Genomic DNA, 18,907 nt, shown 5'->3' with positions numbered 1-18,907 from the left:
TGCAGTGTGTCGGTCAAGCTATTCATACTAGGTGTCTGTGAAGGATAGTAATAGCAAATTACAGGCCTGCTATTTAAAACCGTGGTTCTCTGTCAGACATAACACCTATAAGAGTGTTCCAAAATCTGACATTTCTTCCATTGTCATTCCGTTGCAGTGTGTCGGTCAAGCTATTCACACTAGGTGTCTGTGAAGGATAGTATTAGTAAATTACAGGCCTGCTATTTAAAACCATGGTTCTCTGTCAGACATAACACCTATGATAGTGTTCCGAAATCTGACGTTTCTTCCATTTTCATTCCGTTGCAGTGTGTCAGTCAAGCTATTCACACTAGGTGTCTGTGAAGAACAGTATTAGCAAATTACAGGCCTGCTATTTAAAACTGTGGTCCTCTGTTAGACATAGCACCTATAAGAGTGTTCCAAAATTCGATTTTCTTTCATTTTCATTCCTCTGCAGTGTGTCTGTCTAGCCATTTACAGTAGGTGTCTGTGAAGGATAGTATTTGCAAATTACTATTCTGCTATTTAAAATTGTGGTTCTGTGTCAGACATATCACATATAACTGCGTTCCAAAATCAGCCATTTCTCGTGAATGTGGAAAATATTGTCCTCCATTAAAAGTGGGCAAGGTGCATGGCAAGGGACGGGGAAGTGGATGTGATGGTGATGGTGATGGTGCATGCAGAGGTCGAGGCCGAGGATGTGGCTGTGGGCAAGCTGAAATTGTGCCACAAAAGACACCCAAATCTTGTTGCTTGACCTTCCTGTCCCAATTAAAAGGGGACCAAAGAACACCACTATTGAAAACTGAGCAGTGTGAAAAGGTTATTGGTTTAATAGAAAGATAATACTTCCAGTCTCTTAGCTACCACCACGCCAATCCCGTATCCATGGCGCATGCCAAGATGCCTCCCACCCTACACCTGTCTTTGCAAACTCTCAGGTAGAACCATCAGCAAGCACATCCACGTCCTTGTCCCAGTGCAATGTTCCCTAGTCTTTGGAAAGCAAGTGCAAATACACAAACCATGCCCCAAAGGCCACACTACTAAATTCACACATTTCATGAATTCTTGCATTCGAAATGTTGCCTTTTAGGCTCGTGGAGATGGAAGCTTTCCACAACCTGATGGCGGCGGCCATCCCTCGGTACTCGGTCCCAACATGCCACTATTTTTCCCAGTGTGCCATCCCCGCATTACACGAGCACGTGTCTCACAACATTAGATGTGCCCTCAACAATGCAGTTACCGGGAAAGTCCACCTAACCACGGACACGTGGACAAGTGTTTGTGGGCAGGGACGGTACATCTCGCTGATGGCACACTAGGTTAATATAGTGGAAGCCGGGACCCAGTCGGACCTTGGGACGGAACACACCCTCCAGAAGCCGAGGATTGCGGGCCCTAGGTCAATCAGGGTTGCACCCACATTATACAGCTCCTGCACATCCTCTTCCTCTTCTGTCTCCATCTCCGAAATCACCACATCAGACACAAGCTGGAAGCACGGCAGCACTGCCTAGGCCAAGCGGCAACAGGCTGTGCTGAAGCTAATATGCTTAGGTGACAAACCACACAGTGCTGAAGAGTTGTGGACAGCTCTGAAAGAACAGGCAGATCTGTGGCTGACACCGCTGAACCTACAGCCAGGCATGGTCGTGTATGACAATGGCCGGAACCTGGTGGCGGCTCTGAGGCGAGGCGAGCTCACACATGTACCATGCCTGGCCCATGTGCTTAACCTCGTGGTTCAGCGGTTTCTCAAAACCTACCCGGATCTGTCAGATCTGCTTGTCAAAGTACGCCACCTGTGTGCCCATTTTAGAAAGTCGGCTACAGCTTCCACCGCCCTTTCCTTGCTTCAGCAGCGTTTGCAGCTTCCAGCTCACTGACTGATCTGCGATGTCCCCACGCATTTGAACTCTACATTGCAGATGTTGGGATGTATTTGTGAGCAGAAGAGGGCAGTTGTTGACTACCAGCTTCAACAAGGCTGTCAGTATTCAGGTCAGACTCCACAATTAAGACCTCAGGAGTGGACATGGATGTCAGACATTTGTACCATCCTCCAAAACTTTGCGGACTCCACCAAGATGGTGAGCGGTGATGACACTATAAGTATCGTCACCATCCCACTTCTGTGTCTTCTGAAATGCTCTCTGCTCACAATTAAAGAGGAGGCATTGCAGGTGGAGAACGATGAGATGGAGGAAGGAACCATACAGGGTGATTCCACACAGCCCAGCCTCATCTCATCCCAATGTCGATTGGGTGACAATGAGAAAGAGGAGGAGGAGGAAGAACAGGAGCTAGTTTCCTGCGCTATAGACGGTACTACCTGCACAACTGTCATACCATCTTTTCAGCATGGATGGCCTGAGGCAGGGAGGAGGCAGAAGGGGAGAAGGATGAGGAGGAGAGCATGGTCAGTCTTCCTCTTGGTGAGGACACGGAAGTCTTGGCTCTTTGCAGTCTGGCACACATGGCTGAGTTTATGTTAAGCTGCCTTCCTCGTGACCCTCGCGATGTCCCAATTTTGGGTGACAGTCATTATTGATTGGTGACACTTCTAGACCTATGCTACAAGGAGAACTTTCTGTCTCTTATTCCCTTGCAGGACAGGCCTTATAAAATGATGCAGTATGAGAAAGCCCTTGTTGGGAAATTATTAAAAAAATTCCCATCTGAAGACGCTGGCGGCAGAGGTCACAGTTCATTGGACAACCAAGTAGTACAGGCAAGAGAGACACAAATGCCATCGAACAGAGGCAGAGGAACACTGTTAAAGTTCTGTGACAGTTTTCTCAGACCCTCCCATCGCACAGGCCCTGAGGCGCGGGGTACTCTCACAAGGAGGGAAAAGTTTCGGAAGATGGTGAGGGAGTACCTTGCCGACTGTAGCAACGTCGTCTGTGATTCCTCTGTGTCTTATAATTATTGGGAATCCAAACTGGACATGTGCCATGAACTGGCTCTCTACGCCTTGAAGGTCCTGGCCTGCCCTGCCGCTAGCGCTTTGTCAGAGCGGATTTTTAGTGCCGCCGGTGGGATTATAACTGATAGGCGCTGTAACGGGTCTGGGAGGCGGAACCTCTGAGCTACTATACAAGGGGGCGGTCCTTGTAAGGGAGCGGGTGGCGACCAGGGAAGACGGGCAGGCGGTCACAGCAGGTGACCGGGACAGTCTCTGAGTGAACGGGCTGGTGGTCACGGCAAGTGACCGGGGCAGTCTCTGGATGAACGGGCAGGAGGTCACGGCAAGTGACCGGGGCAGTCTCTGGATGAACGGGCAGGAGGTCACGGCAAGTGACCGGGGCAGTCTCTAGGTAAAGGGTAGGTACGACCTGTGATGGCTGAGCCTCCAGGTAGGCTAGCAGGCAGATGGTAGATGTGTGCTCCCAGGTGAGCAAGCGAGAGTCTCTGGAATGGCAGGTGGTCACAGCACGTGACGGCGGAGCCTCCAGGTAGGCTAGCAGGCAGGTAACAGGTGTGTGCTCCCAGGTGAGCGCGCAGGAGTCTCTGGAATGGCAGGTGGTCACAGCACGTGACGGCGGAGCCTCTAGGTAGGCTAGCACAGAGGTCCCCAACCGCCGGTCCGCGGACCAGGACCGGGCCGTTGGGGTTTTTCAGCCGGTCCGAGGGGAGAGGGGGCCCCTCCAGCCTCCAGCAGGGCCGCCATCAGGGCATGACTGCCCTGACTCCAGTATGGGGCCCGGCCGGTAGGAGCCCCCTCGGAGCCCCCCTCTTGTGCGTCTCTCTCCTCATGGGGCCCCCGGCCGCATAATAAGCGCCGGGTCCGGGACATCTTAGCGCTGCGCTGCTGCGGCAGCACCTTCATGATTCCCCTGACTTCCGGTCATGTGACGGCGCCGTCACATGGCCGGAAGTCAGGAGAACCTGGTGTCAGCGATTTGGACGAGCGCCAGGATTCTGCAGGGATCGCATGGGGGTAAGTATAACAAGTTTTATTTTTTTTTAAATACAATTAACTAGGAGTGGGGGGAATGGGAGATGCACATGGGGGGAGGGGAGAGATGAGAGATGCACATGGGGGAGGGGAGAGATGAGAGATCCACATGGGGGGGAGGGGAGAGATGAGAGATGCACATGGGGGAGGGGAGAGATGAGAGATCCACATGGGGGGGAGGGGAGAGATGAGAGATGCACATGGGGGAGGGGAGAGATGAGAGATCCACATGGGGGGAGGGGAGAGATGAGAGATGCACATGGGGGGAGGGGAGAGATGAGAGATGCACATGGGGGGAGGGGAGAGATGAGAGATGCACATGGGAGGGAGGGGAGAGATGAGAGATGCACATGGGGGAGGGGAGAGATGAGAGATGCACATGGGAGGGAGGGGAGAGATGAGAGATGCACGGGGGGGTGAGAGATGCACGGGGGGGTGAGAGATGCACGGGGGGGATGAGAGATGCACGGGGGGTGGATGAGAGATGCACGGGGGGGTGAGAGATGCACGGGGGGGATGAGAGATGCACGGGGGGTGGATGAGAGATGCACGGGGGGTGAGAGATGCACGGGGGGGTGAGAGATGCACGGGGGGATGAGAGATGCACGGAGGGGATGAGAGATGCACGGAGGGGATGAGAGATGCACGGGGGGTGGATGAGAGATGCACGGAGGGGGATGAGAGATGCACGGAGGGGGATGAGAGATGCACGGAGGGGGATGAGAGATGCACGGGGGTGAGCTGCACATGGGGGGGTGAGAGATGCACATGGGGGGGTTATGTTTACATAACTTTGTTGCCTTATGAAGGGCGGGGGGGGCCCCCAAAAATTTCTTGCACAGGGGCCCACTACAGTCTGTGTCCGCCCCTGGGATGAAGTAAATGCAGCTGAACAGCAGCTGTCAGGACAGCTGCCCTGTCCTGCTGCAGGGCGTGATGGGGCCTCAGTGATGCGGCTCCTGACACAGCACATTATGTGGGGCTCCTGGCATAGCTCCTGGCGGGGACCTGGTCTACACTATATGATAAGTATGCACTAAACTACAAATCCCTCCATTACCCCGCCCCCATATGACCAAAGCCCCGCCCATCCCACCCCCTCCTTGCTGGGCCATGGAAAAATGATCTTGCTTCAAGCCGGTCCCTGGTGCAAAAAAGGTTGGGGACCACTGGGCTAGCAGGCAGGTAGCAGGTGTGCGCTCCCAGGTGAGCGGGCAGGAGTCTCTGGAATGGCGGGTGGTCACAGCACGTGATGGCGGAGCCTCCAGGTAGGCTAGCAGGCAAGTAGCAGATGTGCGCTCCCAGGTGAGCGGGCAAGCTGGTCCATAGACAGACTGACAGGAGTTGGAGGGCAGACCGTCAGACCTCAGGCTAGCAGGCAGGTAGCAGAAGAGCGCTCCAGGTGAGCGGGCAAGCTGGTCCTTAGACAGACTGACAGGAGTTGGTAGGCAGACCGTCGGACCTCAGGCTAGCAGGCAGATAAGTGGAATATCAGGCAGGAATCAGACAGTAAACTGGCAGGAATCTGGCAGGTAACTGGCAACGGGACCTGAGGGCTGAAGCAGAGTAGTGAACAGTGCAACAACATTGCTCCGGCACCTCCATTTTGGAGGAGGTGCCTTATATATGGTGAAGTCCTCCGGCCATTGGCCGGGGACTCCTTAGGACGGCGCGCGCGGCCCCTTTAAGAGGGAGGGAGCGCGCGCGCGCCCTAAGCACAGTGGCCGGGAAGGAGCGCGTGCTGCCAGCAGAGCGGGAGGAGGACGCCGGGCTCGGAGCAGAGGGGTGAGGGGAACAGCGTCCCTGCCTAGCAGAGGGCAGAGACGCCGGCGCTACAGTACCCCCCCTTTAGGCCCCCCCTTTTTTAGGCCAGAGAGAAATTTAGCTAGGATGAGAGGGGCATGGATGTTCTCCCGGGGCTCCCACGTTCTCTCTTCAGGACCAAACCCCTTCCAATCTACTAGAAAAAGGGTCTTTCCTCTTACCCTTTTTGTGGCCAGAATGTTCTCTACCTCAAATTCGTTTTCAGCGGAAACCGGAGCAGGAGGCGTACCTGTAGACTTGGAAAAAGAGTTAAGTACCACAGGTTTGAGGAGAGATACATGGAAGGAGTTAGGGATCCGCAAGTTGGCCGGGAGTTTCAATTTATAGGCCACCGGGTTGATCTGACTGATGACTTCCAGAGGACCGATGAACCGAGGCCCTAACTTATAGGAAGGAATCTTGAGCCGGACATACTTGGACGAGAACCAGACCTTATCCCCTGGATGGAATTGAGGAGGGTCCAGACGTTTTTTGTCAGCATGTCTTTTCATACGCTCGGATGACAGAAGGAGTGCGGACCGGGTACTCTCCCATATGGAGGAAAATTTGTTAACAAGAGATTCCGCGGCCGGATTGTCCACCGAGGTGGAGACGGGAAATGGGATCCGAGGATGCTGACCGAAGACTACAAAAAACGGGGATTTGGAGGAAGATTTGCTCTCGTGATTGTTGTAAGAGAATTCGGCCCATGGCAGGAGATCCACCCAGTCTGAATGGTGGGCATTAACGAAGTGCCGGAGGTAGCTGGTCAGGTTCTGATTGATCCGCTCTACTTGACCATTAGACTGTGGGTGGTAAGCGGAGGAGAAGTCCAGGGTGACGTCTAGCAGTTTACAAGTGGCTCTCCAGAAGCGTGAGGTGAACTGTACCCCACGATCCGACACGATGTGGAGGGGCAGGCCATGAAGACGGAAGATGTGGCGGATAAAGTCTTTAGCCAGCTCGGGTGCAGACGGGAGGCCTGGCAGGGGAACGAAATGAGCCATCTTGGAAAAGCGGTCAGCGACCACCCAAATGACCGTCCAACCGGCAGAGATGGGGAGATCAGTTATAAAGTCCATTGCTATATGCTGCCAGGGGGCAGCAAGTACTGGGAGCGGAAGGAGGCGACCGGCTGGCAGATGTCTCGGAACCTTGTTGCGGGCGCAGGACACACAGGCAGAAACAAAGTCTAATACGTCCTTGTGCAGGGTAGGCCACCAGTAGTGCCAGGTAATAAGCTGGAGGGTCTTTTTCTGACCGGCATGGCCAGCTAGTTTAGACGAGTGACCCCAGTGTAGGATCTTCTCCCGATCAGGTACTGATACGAACGTCTTACAGGGAGGGAGACGATTTAGACTCACGGGAGCCACCTGCATTACTCTGGCGGGATCGATGATGTGTTTCGGTTCTTCCTCGAGATCAGACACCAGAAAGGATCGGGATAAGGCGTCTGCCTTGATGTTTTTGTCAGCCGGGCGAAAATGAAGAATAAAATCAAAGCGAGCAAAAAACAAGGACCACCGAGCTTGGCGCGGGTTAAGTCTCTGGGCATGCTGGAGGTAAGCCAAGTTCTTGTGGTCAGTGTAAATTATTACCGGGTGAAGAGCCCCTTCGAGCAGGTAACGCCACTCCTCCAATGCCAGCTTGATGGCCAATAACTCTCGATCTCCAATGGAATAGTTGCGCTCAGAAGAGGAGAAGAGTTTGGAGAAGAAGCCACAAGTTACCATTCTCCCGGAAGATGATTTTTGGGTAAGTACCGCTCCGGCTCCGGAGGAGGAGGCGTCAACCTCCAGGAAGAACTGCTTGTTGCCATCTGGGCGATGCAGTACTGGGGTGGAAGAGAAGGCCTGTTTTAAGGAAAGAAAGGCCTCCTCTGCTTCAGGCGGCCACTCTCTGGGATTAGTGCCCTTACGGGTGAGCGTGGAAATTGGGGCAGTCCGGGAAGAGAAGTGCGGTATGAAGAGACGGTAGTAGTTGGCGAAGCCCAGGAACCGCTGAATGGCCTTCAACCCCTCCGGTCGGGGCCATTTCTCGATGGCAGACAGTTTCTCTGGATCCATTCGTAGGCCGGTCTGAGAAATAATGTAGCCCAAAAACGGAAGCGAGGTCTGCTCAAAGAGGCACTTCTCATATTTAGCGAAGAGGTGATTCTGCCTGAGCCTGAACAGGACCTGACGAACGTCTCTCCGGTGAGTCTGGAGATCCGGAGAGAAGACCAAGATGTCGTCCAGGTACACCACTACGCAGGAGTAGAGAAGGTCCCGGAAGATGTCATTGACCAACTCTTGAAAGACGGCAGGAGCGTTACAGAGACCAAAGGGCATTACCAGATATTCATAGTGGCCGTCCCGGGTGTTGAATGCAGTCTTCCATTCATCCCCTTGACGGATACGGACCAGGTTGTACGCCCCACGGAGGTCCAGTTTGGTGAAGATTCTAGCCCCCCTCAGACGATCAAATAATTCTGGAATGAGTGGAAGGGGGTACTTATTCTTCACGGTGATCTGGTTAAGGCCTCTATAGTCTATACAGGGACGGAGAGAGCCGTCCTTCTTTTTTACGAAAAAGAAGCCTGCTCCTGCCGGGGAGGTAGATTTCCGGATGAATCCTCGGGCCAAATTCTCCTCAATATATTCGGACATCGACCGGGTCTCAGCAGCGGACAATGGGTAAATACGCCCACGGGGAGGCGTAGCACCGGGTAACAGGTCGATAGGACAGTCGTATGGTCTATGAGGGGGTAATGTCTCTGCCTCCTTTTTATTAAAGACATCAGCAAATGACCAATAGGGAATCGGAAGTCCAGGTAGATTAGTTGGGGTAGGAGAAGGACGGACGGGATGAACAGGAACCAAACAAGTCTTATGACAGTCCTGTCCCCAGCGAAGGACTTCTCCGGTCTGCCAGTCAAGCACGGGTGCATGTCTCTGGAGCCAAGGTAGACCTAGTAAGAGGGCGTGAGAGAGTCCAGGCAGAACATGAAAGGAGATACTCTCAGAATGCAGCATTCCCACCTGCAGAGTAATGGATTTGGTGATGAGTTGGATGGGACGTGGTAAGAGGCCCCCATCCACAGCAGCGACAGATAATGGTATAGCCAGAGGTTTGGTGGGAATGCAGTATTTTTCTACCAGGGCCTGTGAAATAAGATTCCCGGCCGCTCCAGAGTCGAGTTGGGCTAGTTCGAAAAAACGATTCTCCCAGCAGATAATTGAGACTGACAGCAGCAGAGATGGAGAGGATTTATTCTTGTCTAGGTCGACCTCTCTGAGCGAACCTAGACACAGGCGTTTCCCGACCTCTCCGGGCAGGTACGGATCCGGTGCTCCTTACTGCCACAGTAGAAGCAGCTCCCCTCGGCACGGCGTAAGTCCTGACGGGTTTTGACCATCTTGGTCTGGTCGACCTGCATAGGCTCAGGAGAGTGTACCTGGGGAGAAACGGAGGGAGTGACGGATTTCTGAAAAGTAGGAGCTAGACGTGGGAACCTCCTCTCACGGGTGACTTCTTTGGCACGCTCCTGGAACCGTAGGTCAATCCAGGTGGCAAGAGTTATTAGGTCATCGAGAGTGGTAGGAATGTCTCGACCGGCGAGTTCATCTTTAATACGGCCGGACAGACCCTCCCAGAAGACAGATACCAGAGCGTCGTTATCCCAGGCCAGCTCCGAGGCAAGGGTACGGAACCGTATGGCATATTGGCCCACGGTGAGACTTCCCTGACGGAGGCGTAGCAGAGATGATGCGGATGAGGTCTTCCGTCCAGGTTCGTCGAAGACTTTCCGGAAAGCCGTGAGAAAGGCAGGCAAGTCGGACACCAGGGGGTCTCCTCTCTCCCATAGAGGATTTAGCCAGGCCAGGGCCTCCCCGGTGAGATGGGACATGATGAAGGCAATTTTGGCCCGGTCGGAGTTAAACTGGTGGGACAGGAGTTCAAAGTGCAGGGTGCACTGATTTATAAAGCCCCGAGCCTGAGCAGAGTCGCCTCCGAAGCGAGGAGGTGCAGAAAGCCGGGGTAGGATACCATAGTATTGGTGGGCAGCGGAGCTGCCGGATTGCGAGTCATGGCACTGGCGGTGGTTGCTGGTGGAGCAGTCAGAGTGTCCAGGCGAGAATTGACATTCCGCAGGTGACCCAGGATGGACTCCTGTTGGGACCTCTGATGGGACAGTTCATGACACAGGTCCGAGAGTGAGGGAGCTTGGGTGCCACCGGGTTCCATGGCCCGAGCAAACTGTAACGGGTCTGGGAGGCGGAACCTCTGAGCTACTATACAAGGGGGCGGTCCTTGTAAGGGAGCGGGTGGCGACCAGGGAAGACGGGCAGGCGGTCACAGCAGGTGACCGGGACAGTCTCTGAGTGAACGGGCTGGTGGTCACGGCAAGTGACCGGGGCAATCTCTGGATGAACGGGCAGGAGGTCACGGCAAGTGACCGGGGCAGTCTCTGGATGAACGGGCAGGAGGTCACGGCAAGTGACCGGGGCAGTCTCTGGATGAACGGGCAGGAGGTCACGGCAAGTGACCGGGGCAGTCTCTGGGTAAAGGGTAGGTACGACCTGTGATGGCTGAGCCTCCAGGTAGGCTAGCAGGCAGATGGTAGATGTGTGCTCCCAGGTGAGCAAGCGAGAGTCTCTGGAATGGCAGGTGGTCACAGCACGTGACGGCGGAGCCTCCAGGTAGGCTAGCAGGCAGGTAACAGGTGTGTGCTCCCAGGTGAGCGGGCAGGAGTCTCTGGAATGGCAGGTGGTCACAGCACGTGACGGCGGAGCCTCCAGGTAGGCTAGCAGGCAGGTAGCAGGTGTGCGCTCCCAGGTGAGCGGGCAGGAGTCTCTGGAATGGCGGGTGGTCACAGCACGTGACGGCGGAGCCTCCAGGTAGGCTAGCAGGCAGGTAGCAGATGTGCGCTCCCAGGTGAGCGGGCAAGCTGGTCCATAGACAGACTGACAGGAGTTGGAGGGCAGACCGTCGGACCTCAGGCTAGCAGGCAGGTAGCAGAAGAGCGCTCCAGGTGAGCGGGCAAGCTGGTCCTTAGACAGACTGACAGGAGTTGGTAGGCAGACCGTCGGACCTCAGGCTAGCAGGCAGGTAAGCGGAATATCAGGCAGGAATCAGACAGTAAACTGGCAGGAATCTGGCAGGTAACTGGCAACGGGACCTGAGGGCTGAAGCAGAGTAGTGAACAGTGCAACACCATTGCTCGGGCACCTCCATTTTGGAGGAGGTGACTTATATATGGTGAAGTCCTCCGGCCATTGGCCGGGGACTCCTTAGGACGGCGCGCGCGGCCCCTTTAAGAGGGAGGGAGCGCGCGCGCGCCCTAAGCACAGTGGCTGGGAAGGAGCGCGCGCTGCCAGCAGAGCGGGAGGAGGTCGCCGGGCTCGGAGCAGAGGGGTGAGGGGAACAGCATCCCTGCCTAGCAGAGGGCAGGGACGCCGGCGCTACAGGCGCATACGCCTGTCAACTAAAAATGCTGACAGGCTGACTCTTATAAAAATTAACAAAGGCTGGATTGGGCCAGACTTCTCAACATTACCGAATGATGGCAGCGTAACCTAATCTCAAATACAGTGACTTTTTTTTGGAAGGTCTAACTCTATTACCATGCACTTCTGTCTTCACATCCACACATGGGTATATGCTTCCTGATTTTGTCTATTTGCTCTTGTTCTCGTCCTTCTCCGCATCCTCATCCTCCACCACCATATCACCACCATATGTACCATATCAACATATCTACGTCTCTTGCATGGGACATTGGAGTTCCTCCAAATTTTTGGCAGCCGTTGCTTCACTGCATAGGCAAACAGTATGGGAGACACACTTCCTAATAATGTGAACATTTTTTGCAGAAGGCCCTCCGACCTCTACGTCTTTTGCAAGGGGCATTGGAGTGCCTCCAAATGTTTGGCAGCCGTTGCATTCAATGCATAGGCAAACAGTATGGGAGACACACTCGTTAATAATGGGAACAACAAAGCATAGCAGGCTGATGGCTCTCTAACAATAGCGAGAACCAATTGCTGGCCCATTAAGAATAGTAAGGGCCGCCTGATGGCCCTATAAAAATAGGCTTTGTGACTTTCAGGGTCCCTCCATCATAAATGAAACGCGATGTGTCTGCTGATGTTTCACACACCACATGGCCAGATAAGTTTGTAAAATGTTAAAATGACATTTCCTGGAAAATGCATTTGTCTTGGTTGAAAGCAATGCAAAAGTGCAAAAACACATCAAAAACACATCAAAAACAATACGTGTGAACATAGCCCAAGGTGTGGAGGAGCATTTTTGTTTTTGGTTATTTATTTTGCCTTATATATAAAATATATGTCAGCATGATGCCACAGCGCTCTGATCGCAGTAATACAATTACCTCGATCAGGGCCTGTGTTTCCTGCGCTGTCACACAAGTGACAGCGCTGGAAACACCCGAACATGAACAGTAACACACGCTTCCAGATGAAGTCCATGTTTGGTGTCCGAACAGTAGATGTTCTGTGAGAACGCCAAACTTTACTGTTCGGGTTTGCCCAACACTAATAAAGCGGTTTCTTTGAAAACTGCATTTTGTGTTTACTTGTGTTATCTTTGTCTACTATTTAAATTTGTTTTTTGACCTGAAACATTTAAGTATGACAAACATTCAAAAGAATAAGAGATCAGGATGGGGGCAAACACTTTTTCACACACTGTATGTCACAAAGTTGGGCGATATCTTATACAAGTGTGCTAAGAATAATAACAATTGTACAAATTTAAACTTTAAAAATAACTGAAGCACCATTATGAATAAATATATGTTTCTTTCATAATTAACACAAAAAATATAATGAACTAATATTGAATAATGAAATAAGCTACAATTTAACCCACAGAATGAGGTATTTAATCTTAAAATCAAAAATGCTTCCCTATTAAGCAGAGAACATTTCCAAATACCCCTGTCAATATTTTTATAAGTTCTTTCATGAGATGAAGGGAAAAATTTGTTAAATCACTAACATGGACTTTACAAAGTGGTTGGACCCATTATATGGTTTTGGTGTCTCCAAATTGGCTGCATCTCTAAAGTCCCCGTTACACTAAGCGAGATCGCTAGCGAGATCGCTGCTGAGTCACAAGTTTTGTGATGCAACAGCGACCTCAGCGGCGATCTTGCTACGTTTGACACGTAGCAGCGACCAGGCCCCAGGCTGTGAGATCGCTGGTGGTGTCGAAATGGCCTGGACCATTTTTTGACCGTTGAGGTCTCGCTGGGTAGCATGCATCGGTGTGTTTGACACCTTACCAATGACCTCGTTGGTTACTCAGAACTGAGAAGTCGTCCCTCATCGAGATCTGAATCGTCAGGGTAGCTGCTATGTGACAGGGTCCCAACGACCGCCAACATCGTTATACAGGTCGCTACATGTCGCCGTATCAGTTGCTGCGTCATTGGGAAGATCTGACTGTTTGACATCTCACCAGCGACCACATAGTGACGCAGCAATGATCCTTGCCAGGTCGTATCGTTGATGGGATCGCAGTAGCAACTCTAAGTGTGACAGTACCTTAACACATTCTTGTATCCAAATCTTCAAATTGCTAATTGTACACTCTATGTATGCCAAGTCACTACCATGTTAATGCAGTTTAGGTTTCAATCAGGTATAATGGCTTTTATTAGACCAGCAGATATCAAGTGTGATATGACTGTGAGAATTTTATAATGTTAAAGAAACATTTATAGGAAAACTACAGTATTTCTAGCTTATCTGTATAACATTATTTATTTTCTTCACTATGTATATTACCCTTGCTTGTAAAATTATATTTGTAGAGCCATACCTGTTTCCTATCTCAAGCTTTTCTATTCCGAAGGAATAATAACATTATATAAATGATGCTGATGTCTATTTGATCATCATGTAAGAAAAGCTTCACAGGGAACACATACATACATTGACTTGCACATTTATTGATTCAGATTCTCAGGTGTCTCTAATGGAAGTCAGTGTACCATGAAGAAGCAGAAATATTGTTTTTCACCAAACAGAAACAAAACACGATGTGTGTGCTACGAGCTTAGATAACAGCTAGTCTGCCTAGCCGGGGGGGAACTTTTTTAAGGCCATCAGAACATGCAATCTAAAAACTTCAACAACAAAATTATATTCTACATTGATACACATATAACTTAAATGATATATTAGATTGTATATTAAAAGAAAATGGACAAAGTGAACAGTCTGATGATCAAGTTCAAATACAACGTGAATAATTATTTCTTCACACCAATAAAAGACTTGCTTGTTTTTGCCATTAGTTGACAGTGGTCCCATGCTGTGAAAAAATAATAAATAGACCTTTTCACTTTGACAGCTAATTTGAGGCGATGGAGATACTTGATACACGGTGTCTCTTTCATATCTGTACCAAAAATACTTCACTTGAGTTCTAATTCATAAATAATTATGTGCCACAGTCAATTGCATGCTGTGGATAAGTAACCACTAAGCAAATTTGATGTAGAAATTTCTGTGACTGTTACATTGATCAGAATGGGGATTCTATAAATCTATACATGTGTGAGAGAAACAGAACCAGTGTCGTAGAAGATTGTATAGAGAATCTGCATTTAGCGAACATGGGCTAAGACGGCAGTGTGCCCTTTGCATAACAGGCTCCTGTGTAGCTTGTAAATAGGGTATGTCCACCCTTGATCTAGTCTACCGGTATATACGGTGGGTACGGAAAGGATTCAGACCCCTTAAATTTTTCTCTCTTTGTTTCATTGCAGCCATTTGGTAAATTCTAAAAAGTTCATTTTTTTTCTCATTAAAGTACACTCTGCACCCCATCTTGACTGAAAAAAAACAGAAAAGTAGAAATTTTTGCAAATGTATTAAAAAAGAAAAACAGAAATATAACATGGTCATAAGTATTCAGACCATTTCTCAGTATTGAGTAGAAGCACCCTTTTGAGCTAGTACAGCCATGAGTCTTCTTGGGAATGATGCAACAAGTTTTTCACACCTGGATTTGGGGATCCTATTCCATTCTTCCTTGCAGATTCTCTCCAGTTCCGTCAGGTTGGATGGTGAACGTTGGTGGACAGCCATTTTCCTTTCTCTCCAGAGATGCTCAATTGGGTTTAGGTCAGGGCTCTGGCTCGGCCAGTCAAGAATGGTCACAGAGTTGTTCTGAAGCCACTCCTTTGTTATTTTAGCTGTGTGCTTAGGGTCATTGTCTTGTTGGAAGGTGAACCCTCGGACAAGTCTGAAGTCCAGAGCACTCTGGAAGAGGTTTTCATCCAGGATATCTCTGTACTTGGCCGCATTCATGTTTCCTTCAATTGCAACCAGTCGTCCTGTCTCTGCAGCTGAAAAACGCCCCAATAGCATGATGCTGCCACCACCATGTTTCACTGTTGGGACTATATTAGGCAGGTGATGAGCAGTGCCTGGTTTTCTCCACACATACCGCTTAGAATTATCACTAAAAAGTTCTATCTTTGTCTCAGCAGACCAGAGAACCTTATTTCTCATAGTCTGGGAGTCCTTCATGTGTTTTTGAGCAAACTCTATGCGAGCTTTCACATGTCCACATGGAGAGACTTCCAACAGGCCACTCTGCCATAAAGGCCCGACTGGTGGAGGGCTGCAGTGATAGTTGATTTTGTGGAACTTTCTCCCATCTCCCTACTGCATCTCTGTAGCTCAACCACAGTGATCTTGGGGTTCTTCATTACCTCTCTCACCAAGGCTCTTCTCCCACGATTGCTCAGTTTGGCTGGATGGCCAGATCTAGGAAGACGTCTGGTGGTCTCAAACTTCTTCCTTTTAAGGATTATGGAGGCCACTGTGCTCTTAGGAACCTTGAGTAATTCAGACATTCTTTTGTAACCTTGGCCAGATCTGTGCCTTGCCACAATTCTGTCTCTGAGCTCCTTGGGCAGTTCCATTGAGCTCATTATTCTCATTTTGTCTGACATGCACTGTGAGCTGTGAGGTCTTATATAGACAGATGTGTGCCTTTACAAATCAAGTCCTATCAGTTTAATTAAACACAGCTGGACTCCAATTAAGAAGTAGAACCATCTCAAGGAGGATCACAAGGAAATGGACAGCATGTGACTTAAATATGAGTGTCTGAGCAAAGGGTCTGAATACTTTTGATCATGTGATATTTCAGTTTTTCTTTTTTAACCCTCCGTCACATACAATAGGCCTGACAGGCACATCTCTTTTACTTTCATTTCTCCTTCCTCACCAGATTGTGAGGAAATCCCCTCCCTCCAGGTAGTCTCATGTCTTTAGCAGCTCTGTGAAACCTCATACCACAGTTGGATTGCAGAGCTTCAGGAGGACAGATATAACTGCGCTAATCTCTCAGGCTCATTGTATGTGAACACGTCACACTCAATAAGGTTGGTATTTTATATTTTTATTCATCACAATTGTTTATTTAGCTTGTTTTATGAATGTATAGCACAAAGTGTGAGGATATTTCATAGAAATAAGGCAGATTAAAAAAGAAAGTGTGCTGCTCAGGCATATACAGTAGTTCCCTAACACATATTCCTTCTCTTGCTTCCGATTATCTGCTGAAATGGAGAGGAAAATGTACAATTTATCAAAAAACCTTGATGTTGAGGAAGTAACAAACATGCTGTTAGATGATGCAGACCCCACACTGAATGAGGATTTAGGAGAGGAAAGTGAGATTAATTCTCATGATGAGGTGGAAGTATGTGAAGTGGATTTTGAAACAGAGCAAGATGGTGACAGTGATGAGGATGAAGATGTAGAATCTTATTATATGGGAAAAGATAAAAAAAACCAATGGAACAAGAAGCCACTCCAGAAAAAACATAGGGAACCTCAAAACATTATTACTCACCTTCCTGCAGTTATAGGAACTGCAAGTAATGCAAAAACTGCAGTTGAATTCTGGAATAGTATATTCACAGATGACATTCTGGACTCTATTGTCACATATACCAACCAATATATAGACATTATAAAGGACAAGTTCATCTGCAACAGAACCATCAAGGCCACAGATGAAATAGAACTGCGTGCTTTTTTGGATTATTATACCTTGCAGGAGCTTATAGGGCAAATAGACAAAGTTTGGAGGAACTTTGGAGTAAAGATGGGGATGGAGTTAAAAAATTTGGCCTTGTTATGTCCATAAACAGATTCAAGCTTCTAATTCGTTGCCTTCGGTTTGACGACAGAACTACCCGAACTGAACGTAAAACACATGACCCACTTGCTCCAATTCGTGATATATTCCAAAAATTTGTTGAAAACATTTAAAAAAGCTATTGCCCTGGGGAGAATCTCTCTATTGACGAAATGCTCCCTGGTTTTCGTGGTAAATGTGCCTTTCGTCAATATATTCCATCAAAGCCTAACAAATATGGAATAAAAATGTATGCCCTTGTTGATGCCAGTAAGACCTACACTTACAACCTGGAAGTTTAAGCAGGAAAACAACCAGAAGGTCCTTACTGTGTCAGCAACAAACCCAGTGATGTTGTAAAAAGACTGGCTGAGCCCTTATTTGGATCGGGTCGCAATATAACAGCTGACAATTGGTTTTCAAATTGTGATCTGATTGATTATCTGAAAATGCAGAAGCTTTCATATGTAGGAACTGTAAGAAAAAATAAAAAAGAATTGCCTACACAGTTTGTAAGTGTGAAAGGGAGACAACAGTACAGCAGTATGTTTGCATTCCATAATGGAAAGGTTTTGGTTTCCTATGTACCACAAGCAAAAAAAATTGTACTTCTTCTATCAACACTTCATGATGATGATGCCATCGATCTTGGGACTGAGGCACAAAAAACCCCGGAGATAATTACATTTGATAATGCAACCAAAGGGGGTGTTGATACAGCTGATCAGATGTGCTCAACTTTCAACGTCAGCAGAAACACCAAACGCTGGCCAATGGTCATATTTTTTGCTATGTTGAATTTGGGTGGTATAAATTCACAAGTCATTTACCTTGAAAACAAGCTTGAACCACTCCGTAGATGATTCTATCTGAAAAAATTGGCCCATGAACTAGTGCTTGGAGAGCTACGCAGGAGAAGTATGAAAACAATCGGTATCCCCTCTCGCCTTCAAGTTCAGCTCAAAAGATTCCGCCCAGAAGATGATAGTGAAAATTCACCACCTGCACCACCTCCCAAAAGAAGGAGATGCACCACCTGCACCACGGAAAGCGGAATCAGAAGGCTTTCTAATTATGAATGTCACAAATGTCATAATGCAATCTGCCTGACACATGCAAAAATGATGTGTAATTCTTGCTCTTTGCTCTCCAAGTGTAATTTTTCTGGGGAAACTTCAGGATCTAATTCTGATTGAATATGTGTTTAATAGTACTTAAGGTACCTTAAAATTAAGTTTGTTTCCATAAATTTTCTTTGTAGAGTTTTTTGACAGAGTCGAACTGGGGACTATTTGGCGGGAGTTTTGAAATGTTTGTATATCAGAGTTATTAGTTTTATGTTAAGTAAATGTTTTTTTTTGCACCTGATTATGTGTAGTCTCTTTTATTACATCCATATGAAGGTCACTGATCACTTTTAGAGCACTGAAACTGCAAACATTAGATATTATAGGTATTTTTCTAGCCTGCGCCTGACAGTCACATTGTATGTGAACTCGTTAGAACCGATATTGTATGTGATGGAGGGTTAATAAATTTGCAAAAATTTCTACATTTCTGCTTTGTTTAAGTCAAGATAGGGTGCAGAGTGTACTTTATATTGTGATGAGGCCCTCTCCCATGACTACTGCTTACAATTTTCCTTCTTTTGTAATGTCTGTCTACTGATGACCACAAACAGCCTGAATTTGTCAATTATTTCATGGAAAGCAGCTATAATGTTGTGGAATGTGGAAGAGATTTATGTGACCAGAAGGAAAATGAGTCCATGAGTCAATGAGAAAGAAAACAAGATGGGAAAAAGCAAGAACTTGACTTGAGTGAACCTAAAGCGGTTGATGTGCTGAGTGAAGACTATGTGAAAAGTGAAGATATTACCAACATTGCTGTATTAAAAATTGAAGAATCGCCCCAAAACGATCATGGGATGGAGAAGGTGGCATTCACTGCAACTAG

The sequence above is a fragment of the Phyllobates terribilis genome, unplaced genomic scaffold, assembly GCF_046119375.1.
Source record: "Phyllobates terribilis strain yellow unplaced genomic scaffold, ASM4611937v1 Scaffold_2__4_contigs__length_985480577, whole genome shotgun sequence".
NCBI classification, from domain to species: domain Eukaryota; kingdom Metazoa; phylum Chordata; class Amphibia; order Anura; family Dendrobatidae; genus Phyllobates; species Phyllobates terribilis.
Note: the sequence above shows the minus strand (reverse complement) of the source record.